This window comes from Thermobia domestica, chromosome 8 (assembly GCF_964235325.1).
Source record: "Thermobia domestica chromosome 8, izTheDome1.hap1.1, whole genome shotgun sequence".
Lineage (NCBI taxonomy): Eukaryota > Metazoa > Arthropoda > Insecta > Zygentoma > Lepismatidae > Thermobia > Thermobia domestica.
In genome coordinates, this window is record NC_137461.1 from 283,681,122 (window position 1) to 283,693,593 (window position 12,472).

At 34.6% G+C, this 12,472-nt stretch overlaps 1 protein-coding gene across 2 annotated transcripts in view; it reads right to left on the reverse strand.

The window, feature by feature from the left end:
* Cad96Cb (protocadherin Fat 4-like Cad96Ca) overlaps nt 1-11,521 on the reverse strand; it is a 316,068-nt gene extending 304,547 nt beyond the window's left edge. For both annotated transcript variants that reach the window (XM_081769855.1, XM_081769853.1), the window contains exon 1: nt 11,227-11,521. The gene's annotated coding sequence lies outside the window, so the exon portion shown is untranslated. The remainder of the gene's footprint in view (nt 1-11,226) is intronic.
* Between the last annotated feature and the right edge of the window lie 951 nt (nt 11,522-12,472).

A 12,472-nucleotide genomic window follows, 5' to 3' on the forward strand; every position in this document is an offset into this window, starting at 1 on the left:
AGCATGTCCTAACTTACGTTCCTAATTACATTAATTTTCTCAAGAGGTTTCTCCAGAAGGAGAAAAAGCGACTGCAAAGGCATTCCAGTGTTAACATGTAGAAGGTAAATTTGAATTATAATGTGTTCATTTTATTTATTTGAATTGCATAGCAACCAGTTTTCTTTTTTTTCTTTTTAAACAAAAGAAAACAAATGACTGGACTGCTTTTCGATACCTGGGTAGTATTATTTAGTGACGATATGCAGTTCTAACGTGAAACAAAAGCAAGGATAGGAATGGTGAAAGAAGCCTTTAGGAGGAAGAAAAGTCTGTTTTGTGGGACCTTGAATAAAGAGTTGAGAAAAAAGACTCATAAAATGCTTCGTGTCGAGTATTATACTGTATGGGATAGAAACGACTGGTTTTCAGAATGTGAATGTAGAGAAGAATTGAGAAAATTAACTGGGGTCGAGAGGAATACGAATGAAATGGTGGGGAAGAAAAGAAAATTTTAGATATTATTAAGAGAGGAAGAGAAAGTCGTTCGTTCGAACATTGACTAAGAAGGAACTGTGGAAAGTGTGGTGGCTAGAAAACAAGGGAGGGAGCGAAGGAGGCAGCAATTAAAGGACGATATCAAAACAAAAATCGTACGTGAAGACGAAGAGGCTAGCGAAAGACAGTGGAGCATGGAAGCTTCTTAGTTCCGGCAAGTGACATGCTAATAATGGCAGAATACCTATAATGATGATAAACTTCGTTTCTAGGATTTTAACATCATTGATAATATTATAACCGATACAATTAAATTCTCATAATATGCAACTACAAGATTATTGAAAAAAGTAATAATGGTTGGGAGCTTTAGGAGACGAGTTCGAGCAGAAAGTAATGTTAAAAAAAAAAGACAAATGCCATTTTGTGTTTGTCTCTATTAAGATAATATTTGAAGAATTCATTATTTGAATATTCAAATAATAGATTATTTGAATTTTAACAGGAGTAGTTAAAGAGGAATTCAATGTTTTCTACAAATTTATTTTCCCTATGCAAAGAACTGATATTTCATCTACTTAATAAATACTGTTGGAAAATAAATAGAAGTAGATTCTTGCCCAAATAAATAATATATCCCACAGATGTTTAGCAATCACGGATAACTCAGGCATAAGCGGGCCACTTCAAACAGGTTCGCTCTCAGTAATCTTCATTCTAGTTCAGATCATACTCACAGGAAATTACTTATATTTTAAATATTAATTATTAATAATAATATTAATATTAAATATTCATAATAATAATATTTATTGTTATTAATAATATTTTAAAATTCAGTTTAGAGATTTCAAAGAATATCAAATAAAAGTATAACTTAAAACAAAGAGAGTTTAAATATCTTCTAGATCTTTGTTTTAAAGAAGGAAACTTTTTCACATACTGAGTTTTGAAATGACACACATTTTTGTTTAAATTTACCGTTCCTTTTATCTTTGCTACTACATGAAAAGTAAAACTATTTAGCGCTATACTCAGGTCGGCATCAAATGGAAAAAGGAACACTTACCACGTTAGACTCGGGCCTGGGCCAAAGAAAGAAACATCAACAAACGCTGGAAGCGGGTCTGCACAAAAGAAGGAGCGCTTGGAACGTTGAACTAAAGCTTACATCAAAGAAAGGAAAGACAGTTAGAGCCAGGTCTGCAAGGAAGAAAGGAAACATAACTCGGGTCTACATCTCATGAATGATCACTAATATCGTTGGACTCGGGTCTACACCAAAGGAAGAAACGCTAACGACACTGGAGTCAGTTCTGCATCAAAGGAAATGCTAATAAGTTGGATTCAAATCTGCATCAAAGAACATTTACAATGTTGGACTCAAGTCTGGCCAAGAAAACAACCCTAATGTTGGAATAGGGCCCGCACTGAAAGAAGGAACACAATATTGGAGTTAGGTTTGCAACAAAGAAAGAAAGGAACGCTAAGAACGTTGAAGTCGGACCTGCATCTACAAATAACCCTAATAACATTGCACTCAAGCCTGCAGCAAAAAAGGAACACTAACAACATTCAAATACTGCCAGCTCCAAAGTGGTGAATGCCAGGGGCGGATCCAGGGGGCCGATCGGGACTATCGCCCCCCAGAAGAGGAAACTTTCTTATTTTATATATATAAATAAAACCCATCTCAAAGTTTGGAACCCTTAAAAGTAGCAGTATGACAACACACTGCCCCCTCAGAAGTCGGTCCTGGATCCGCCCCTGGTGAATGCTAATAGTTATTGCTGTTAATGAACAATTTTATCATTGAAAATATGGTAAGATCTCTTGGAAAATGTTAAACAAGAAAGAACCAAGCACCTGTGTATTTTCCATGTTTTGTTAAGTTATTTACACAACAAACTGTTATATGAGGATGCACTGAACGTATATTGTTATTTAATGCAAGTAGTAACGTTATTTCAGTTTGCTGAGAAACACGAAATGGCAATAATGAAACTAATTAAGCACATAATATGTATTCATAATATGTAAAGAGAACATCGCCATAACCTACCAAAGAAATTATTACATGTGAATATGAAGAGCAGTTTGTGCAAAGAATAAAAGTACCTCAAACCCAGCCGTAGGTTCTCATAGACAAATACAATCACAAATTGAGTTTTTTTTTTTTTTTTTTTTTTTAACGAATATGTTTATCCAGATTCCACGCATTTGTGTGGAAGGAAAAGGTTTTAGTGTTATATTGTAATAAGGAAAGCTGAAGTGTTTACCCAAGTAATGCGCCAATTTAAAGGTTCTTCCTATAAAACACAAAATAAAGTTATTTATTTGTCAAGTATCAATATATATATGTCTTGAAAGGTCAATTTCTTCCTCGATAGCCTGGCGGATTGAGTGCAAGTCTTTAGTTCAAGAGGTGCAGGGTTCAGTGCCCGACAGAAGAGGATCGAACTCACTATTGTGGTCCAGATCACACTTTAAAGTGCAGTTCTCGTCCTATACAATTTCATTGTCGACAAAAAGCGTATGAACAAATAACAATTGTAAAGAATAATAACAGCAGCAGCAGTAGAAAAAGAAGTTGAACAGAACCTATATTTAAGGTGGCATTCCAGTATTAGCATAATATAACTAAGAAGAAAAAATACAAATTTAAGTTAGGATAGGTAGTCAATGAAATGTAATATTATATAGAATCTATTCTAGAAGTTTCAAAGAGGTGTAATATAATTTGGTGTGTGTTCCAGAGAAGATGTGTAATATTATTTAGAAGTTGCAAAGATGTGTAATACTATCTAGAATGTGTTCTAGAATTTGCAAAGATTCTAATAATTTATAATGTGTTCTGCAAGTTTCAAAAATGTTACATTATTTAGAGTGTGTTTCAGAAGTTGCAAAGGTGCGTAATATTATTTAGAAGTTCCAAAGATGTGTAAATTATCTAGAATGTGTTCTAGAATTTGCAAAGATTCTAATAATTTATAATGTGTTCTGCAAGTTTCAAAGATGTGTTACATTATTTAGAGTGTGTTTCAGAAATTGCAAAGGTGCGTAATATTATTTAGAAGTTCCAAAGATGTGTAAATTATCTAGAATGTGTTCTAGAATTTGCAAAGATTCTAATAATTTATAATGTGTTCTGCAAGTTTCAAAGATGTGTTACATTATTTAGAGTGTGTTTCAGAAGTTGCAAAGGTGCGTAATATTATCTAGAAGTTCCAAAGATGTGTAAATTATCTAGAATGTGTTCTAGAATTTGCAAAGATTCTAATAATTTATAATGTGTTCTGCAAGTTTCAAAGATGTGTTACATTATTTAAAGTGTGTTTAAGAAGTTGCAAAGGTGTGTAATATTATTTAGAAGTTCCAAAGATGTGTAATATTGTCTAGAATGTGTTCTATAATTTGTAAAGATTGTAACACAATTTACAGTGTGTTCTAGAAAAAGACGTAAAGATGTGTAACATTATTTGGAAGTTGCAAAAATGTATAATATTATTTAGAATGTGCTCTAAAATTTGCGAAGATTATAACAACTTAACTTATAGTGTGTTCTTGAAGTTTCAAAGATGTGTTATATTGTTTGAAATGTGTTTTAGGAGTAGCAAAGTTGTTAAATATTATACAGTGTTCCAGAAATTGCAAAGATGTATAATATTTTCTAGAATGTGCTCTAAAATATGCAAAGATTGTAACACAATTTATAGTGTGCTCTGGAAATTTCAAAGATGTGTTTTAGGAAAAGCATATATTATTTGAAATGTGTTTTAGGAGTTGCAAAGTTGTTAACTATACAGAGTGTGTTCCAGAAATTGCAAAGATGTGCAATATTATCTAGAATGTGTTCTAGAATTTCCAAAGATTGTAACACAATTTAGAGTGTGTTCCAGAAGTTGCAAATATTTGTAATGATATATAGAATGAGTTTTAGAAGTTGCAAAGATATATAATATGTACTACGTTAAGTGTGTTCTGAAAGATGCAATAGTTGGAAAGTAGAAGTTGCAGAAAAGGTGCATAATATTTAGGGTACGTTGTAGATCTTACTAATTATTATGAACAAAATCTGTAATGAAAGTGATCTGTACAAAACTTTTCTTCTCCCAAAATAATACCCCTTGCAACGCCACTGAATATAAATGCTACAATTGAACCAGCATAACTGGAGGCAGTGAAACTAGAATATAGTAATCAAAGAAAAACCCAATGGCTTCCAAGTATTACTTTCTGCTTAGTTACACAGGTATTTGAAGTAATTCTAAAGAACCGGAAATAAATAAAAATGAGAAAACAAGGGAAGTCTCACGAGCAATTATGGGGAATCAGTTCGTTTTCATTTACAACTGGACCTTCCTTGCCTCAAGTAAGAAATTGCAATACATATATTGTTGATTTTTTTTTTTTTTTCACTAAATACGAATTGCCTTATAGCCCAATGAAATAAAATTTGTCGTTGTACAGCTCATGATTATGCCCTTTACACTAAACGAGACGGACAATTAATGGAATTGATTGACTGTAAACGAATTGGTGTTGGAGCTGCGGTGGCCAATGGTAAAGCATTCACCTCTGGTGCATGGGGTCCTTGGTTCGATCCCAGCTCGCACGAAATGAGTTTTGTGCTGCACTCCGTGATATAGTGCAACTTGAAGTCACATGGTAACCTGTTAAAGTCATTCAACCTCAAACGGTACTTGTTGGTGTCTTAACCTCGTGTTATTATTGTCTCCTGAAATTTAATCTTAGTCTAAATTTTCAGGCTTCATAGTTTGCCCATTTGACAATAAAACAGTTGCCAAATCATTTGATAGCCCCACCGTAAATTGTTATGTAAATCAGAAATTAGCCCTAATAATAATAATACAGTATTATCTAAAGTTTACATACTTTACCTCATAAATCAAAGAGCTTGCCGGTTCTTTCATGATGCTACATCAACATTAGAAGTTGTGCCTCACCTGAAGTTGCATCTGGAACCATGCGCTTTAAGCAGCGAAACATAATATCATGATAACAAAATGATATCTTCAATTTAACGTCCCACGATTATGTCTTTTAGGCTGAAAGAAGTTGATGATTGAAGCAAGTGAATGATGATGAAAGAATTGGTGGAATGAGAATGTAGAAGGAAACGAGAGTATCCCGAGGAAAACCACGAACATGGATTTGTCCTCAGAAAATTACTTGGCCGGAGATCGAACTTTGGACCCCACGCACCAGACGTAAGCGCTCTACCACTGGACCATTATGCCCCCCAGTATCATAATAATAATATAGATTTGTAACTATAAATATACCACATTGACTTGACACCTAGTCTTCCGTTTCAGGCGCTGCTATCGGCTGAAGGAATTCCACTCTCTTTCGCTAAGGCTCTCTCGCTTACCAGCTGTTGAACCCTTATTGGCTCAACGCATGGGTGTGTCGGGGTGTGAGCTTTAGTTCGCATTTTTGCCACGGCTCAAGACATTTTGGCAGCACAATAACATTATTGTTGCATTCTAGAATGATGATGATTGAATCTTGAGATTGTAAAAGGGCAATTTCAATTTCTGATTATTCATTTTCAAAAATCTTTCTCCTTTCAAAGAGAGTTGTATCGTTCATAGTTTGTTCTGGTAAATTAGCACAGATTCTCTTTATGTTTGCTTTCACTCGTATTGAAACTCGGTGCTTTCTTTCCTTTTATTTATTTTCCTTTCTTTTCATGATTCTTCATCTATAGGTTCTAATATTTAAAGAAATGTTGGGGGAAATGTAAGCTAGAAATGCCTAGCTTTGAGAAAGGATTAGAAACATGGAGTTAGGGACGGCATGATCAATTTCAAGATGGGTAATTTTTGTAATTAGTAATAACTAATAATAATCTGTTCAAACAGGTTGTTCTGAACTGAGTGTAAATGAACAGTTAGTCTGTAGTCAATCAGGAAGTTCCAAGTTCGACTCCCATAATTGTTATACTATGGATATTATTACTTTTCCCTCAACTTTCAGTATAAGTTGACACCAAACTTACACCTTTGTGTACAACAATGTGAGATGAAAGACCTATGACAAAACAAATATCCCACTGACGAGCCAAAGGATAAAGGTATCATCCTAGGATTTGCGTGATGTGCCGAGGGAATAGCTGGCAAAACTTTACCCAACAGCAGCGAGATTCGAATACGAGATCTACTGATTGGCTAACAGAAACGCTAAACCTGCATTCAGAACTGCTCTTACGGATTGCATGTTCAGTATTCGGTTTTATGGCCAAACACTTCTCTTTTAAAATCATACTTTGACAATCATTCCACTGAATTTGTAACGAATTGGTGTTGGGGTCGCTCGCGGTGGCTCAGCGATAGAGCGTTCACCTCTGGTGCATGGGGTCCTTGGTTCGATCTCAGCTCGCGACGAGTGAGCCTTGGGTGGACAAACACCATGTGCGTGAGTTTTCTCGGGATTCTCCCGTTCCCCCTTTCTTCATTCCATCATTTCATTTATTTCTCATCATCACTATCTCCTTTAGCCTAGCCAGCATAAACGTGGGACGTAAAACTCAAAGATTTCATTTCAAGGGTTTTCTCGTCGCTTGAGCACCATTGCAGGTACCAAAAAATACGGGAAGGAGGGAATGGTTGAATATTCAAAACCAATCAAATCAGTATCGTAATTAAAGAATGAGGGAATCTTGATTTAAACGAGCAATTGTTACCTGATATTCTAGTAGTTTTTTTTTTTTTTTTTATCAGTAACTATATATATAACGATAACGGGATTTGTTTATTGTTAAAGAAGCAGTCACAATTTGGATATACGAAAGAATGTGTCAAATATGTTTACCGGAATAAAGTCTCCAACTTTCTAACTAATTTTGTTAAAAATTCGAATAAATTCATATTTGAACATAGGAACCAAATATTTCCTAAAAGAAAACTAAATCGATTCGTATATTGCTATTAAAACATGGAATACTTTCTTCGAATAACAACACTAAAAAGTAATAATTATTCACTTAGTAATTGAAAGAGATTAAATTCCAATATATCTGAGTGATTAATTGACTGATCAGTGGCGTTGCTATTTTGTTCCCGCCCCCCGTGGGTTCAGAAATTAGATATGTAAGAAGAAAGGATAGCTGTTTTTTTTTTTTTTTTTTGTAACCTATTGTGTTCCCGGCTTCCATTTCTCAATTTAGTAAATTTTAATATTTTTCTTCTATAATTATTTCCCAGTCAGCAAAAAAATCTTTTTTTTTAAAAAAAATCTATAGGCCCAATAGATATTAAAATTAGTATTATTATTATTGTAAGTATCTGCAATTCTGGAAAGGCACAACAGAAGACTCTACAACCTGAATAAAGAAAATATTAGCGATGCCACAATAAACTCCCAGGTGTTATAGTATAGATTAGGAATGGACAGAAAATTTTGGATCCGGGTTACCCGGTTCCAAAGATACGCAGTTCCGGATCCAGGAGAATAAGGTATCCATCCGTTTCAGCACCGAGAATCAAATACCTGGTTCTATTATTATCAGGAACGAGGTATTTCAGAAATACGGTTCTGGTCATACCTAATACAGACTACTACGCAGCAGACATGGTCAAATAAATTTTAGTTGAATGATGTGTGGACAGCACATGGCTTGTATCGCCTTTATATCTATGCTTCAGACAGGTGTCATTAGTTTTTAATTCAAGTGGCTACCCTGTTTGTTCACTATGGTGGGTCTATGCATATCCACCGGAAATCGAACCCGGAACGACATGCGATTCAAATACATGGAAACACAATGTGTCGGAAGAAAAACACGCTACAAAATTTAAAGATATTTGTAGAACTATAGTAAAAGAAAATGTTGATGTAACAATCATATTTTCTACATCTCCATTGCGAGTACATGTGGCAAGGTTGCTTCAACATGATTTGTCTCTCATTTTTGCAATTTGTTCCTATAGGCCTACATTATAGCAAATAAAATACTGTATTTATACTTTAATTTAGATTTCTAAAGTATCTAAAAAATAGTGTATTTCTGTAATGGTATTCTGTCTCCTAAGCCCGAAAAAAGTTATGGAAGTATTTTCGAAATATGTTTTTAAAAAATGATATACTTGATTGTTACAAATCATAAGTTAATTTTGCTCTTAAGGTGAACTCAAAAGAGCATATTACATACATTCGAGAATATTTGGTTTTAGTCGTTGGAGCTTGTTCAGGTGGAGACTACACTATTTGTAAAAATAATTATATAAGTAAGCTAATGTGAAATGTTTCTCTAAATAGTATAGTGTTAATTCGAATAAGTTTCATCGACTGGTCATTATTAATTCTAAGCATTTATTATTTTATATATTACTTGTAGCAAGCTTCCGTCATTATCGGGTCTTAATTCAGAGCATCGATTAAAAGAGAAAAAAAAAAAACAAGTTTTAACTCCATACGCAATCCCTATTCTCTGTTATGTAAACCCGCACAACCACGATGTATTGGGGGTTGCATACATGAAAGGCATTCTTAAAAACTGCTAGGAAACATACATATGTTTTCGCATACATTTTCAACAGCACCGAAAATCGAAAAAGGGTTTCGTACAGAATTAGATCTGGTGAGCATTTATCCGTGTATCAAATTTGCTAACTGTAGGTGGCCTTTCTATGCAAAAATCTGCTGGCACAACCACACACATACAAAGATGCACACATATTATTTTAAACTTCCAAATGAGGAATTTAGCGGAAGCAATTCACAATAGAACATATTTAAAAGAGCCATTCCGCCATTCACCAAGTTCACGTTTCCCAAACTGTGGTCCTCGAAGTCTGCCCTTGTGGCCCTCTTCGATTTAACATTTGTAAAACTCCCACAAGAAGCATTAAAAAAATAAAATTCAAGTGATTTCCGAATAACAGGTTACAGCTTACAGGTTACATTATAATTGAAAATCTAAAGCACGGTCATTACACAATTAATTACGATAAAGATTATATAACTCTAATACCTTATATACCCAGGTACAGAGGCGCACCCAGAGGGTGGTCTACCGGGTCCGGATCCTCCCTCCCTTAATGCTTCCTAACTCAACATACTTTCTCGATAAAACTATATTTGTTTAACATGACAATAATTGATGTAGCATGAAAATTTGATGTTACATTTCATCTGTGTCTTTCTTTTATAAAAGCAATGTACACTCATGTCCAAAATTATTGTCGCATGTCTATAAATATGTTGCTGTAGGAATATAATTTGATAATGAATTCACCCGGTATTTCTTATAATGTAAATATCTGTATAATCGGCAAAGACGTGTATGTGGCAAATTTCATGTCAAAAGAGCAGTAAATAAGAACAATAAAATGAAAATTAATATATATATATATATATATATATATATATATATATATATATATATATATATATATATATATATATATATATATATATATATATTGTCCATTTAGCAACGTTTTGTTTTACTTGTTAGAATTTTCGTATTTATAATTCTTTTCCTATGAAATTTACCACAAATATGCATTTCCAGATTATACACATAGTATCAGTATTAAAAGTACCCTGCAAACTCATTATCAAATTATATTCTTACAAGAAGACCGCTATAGATATGCGACAATCATTTTGGACATGAATGTACTTCTATCATTTTACTAAAAATATAAGTGGAAATACTTTACAATTACTTCTCGTCTTTTGGATGCAGAATAATACCCATTCAATGTTACATAGATATAGTAGCTTGTAATATTGAATTTTCCCCAAATCTTGGAGCTCTCCCAACAAAAATTTCTTGCTGTGCCTGCCTAGGTTGATGTATTCTTATAAAAACTTTCTTGATAACCTTTAATTATTTTTAAAAAATGCTAATTTTATTTTATTAATATAACAAAATTAAGGTAATTTTAACACTATTTTAAAAATATAAATATAATGGTATACTAGCACTGGCGCAAATCCCCGGGGGATAAGGAGGACATGTCCCCTCCAATCTCGTAACTGGGGGACTATCCCCCTAATTATCCGATTTGAAATATGTTTTGGGGGAAGAAATGTGCTGATTTGTGTCCGACTGTCTCAAAGGAAAGTGAGATGAAATTGGTGTCCCTTGCTGTATAATATACAACAGGTTCACCTCAGATATGAGATTCATCTACCGTAATATGATTCTCATCTCCCCCCAGGTTCGTATCCACGGGGGGCCGCCCCAATAAAAGTTTCACGATAGGCTTGCAAATGAATATGGTGATGAAGTATAATATGATTCCCCCCCCCTAAATTTTTGGACTGGCTACAGGCCTGTCTTCCCCCCACAATAAGCCTCAAATCTGCCCACCTCCCAATGTTGAAGACAACTCTGCTCCCCAGATCATTGACAGCATTGTTTTTCACGTTCATAAATATTTTGAATATCGCTTTTATATATATACGGGAAATTTTACTCCTCCCCTCAACGTTCAAGAGAGATTTGCACGGATGTATATTGATATACATTTAAAACATTTAGTAAAATATGATCAATTTGTTCCGAAGGGGACCAAATTAGTGTGGTCCGTAGAACATTCGAACTCAAATTAGTCCTCACACTTGAAGAATGTTTGACAAACGCTGCCCTACTGGTACTGAGGAGAAACAAGGAGATGGATTTCCATTAGATTTGAACTAATTGCAAAGCGACGCCCGCTTTAACTCGACTTATAATAACTATACACTGATACATAATTAAGAATTACTTACCAAAATCTATGTGAGTCCACAATGATTGTTCATCAACGTCATTTATTTACGAAATTGCACACAAAAAACAATGGTAAACAATGTAAACAAAACAAAGGGTTCACCACAACAATAATAAATAATAATCACAGTTTATGTTGATGATGTCATAGATTTTGAAATTTATCTCTGTCACAAAGACGAGTCAACGATCACTTCTCGTCATGAAGAAACGCGTTCTCTGTTGCACTTAATAGAAACGGAAATCTCGTTAATTGTAACGCTCACAAGCACTTCGTCACACGCACCTGCCAACCGTTCCACCAACACTGAACTGAAAAACACCTGAAGAGCTCAAACGGACTCACCACCTGTCTGGCTGTTCTCCCGCCCGAACGTCACATGTTTTGTTTACGCTGCAGTGCGGTTGCTATAGTTACTGCGTTCTGATTGGTGGACGCAAGAATGGCACACTTCCTGCGTTTCAAGAATCTTTTTCTTATTGAAAAGAACTCCGCGCAAGACAACGAAAACATCGCTTCAACAATGTATTTCCTCCCACGTTTGTTGTCTTTCGGCTGTTTAACTTTCATGTTTAAAAGACTTTGCTCTTCACGTAACAAAAGTCGCACAGCTGACATTGCAATCTTAGATCAGGGATTTTCCATTGAAACAAGCATTAGGGACCAAAACTATTAATATTTAAGTATTTTGCAGCGGAACTTCCGTAGTAAAGAAGAAGTTTCTTTTGATTCCGATATTTTGAAAATTGCAGTTTACCAAGTTACACAAAACTAAAAGATCGGACGAATATTACCCATGTAAAGTCAGGAGCGGATCCAGGACCGACTTCTGGGGTGGGTTGTAATTAGGGATGGGCAAAACCGGTTTTTATAAAAACCGAAACCGGTTTCTATAAAAACCGAAACCCGAAAAAACTACATTTCGGTTTTCTCCAAAACCGGTTCGGTTTTCACCGAAACTCGTTACGGTGAAAACTTTTCAAAAACACAAAACTATTTCTGTGGAAATGGATTCGGTTTCCGAAGAACAACGAAACACCATTCTGGTCAGAAATAGAATTTTTTTTGGAAAAAACCGGAATCGGTTTTGAAGAAAACCGAAACCGGACCAGGCAAAAAACCGAACCGGTTTTGGAGAAAACCGAAAAACCGGTTTTTGTGCCCATCACTAGTTGTAATACTGCTACATAGAGCCACTTTTAAGAGCTCCAAACTCTGGGATGGGTTTTATTTATACACCCTCC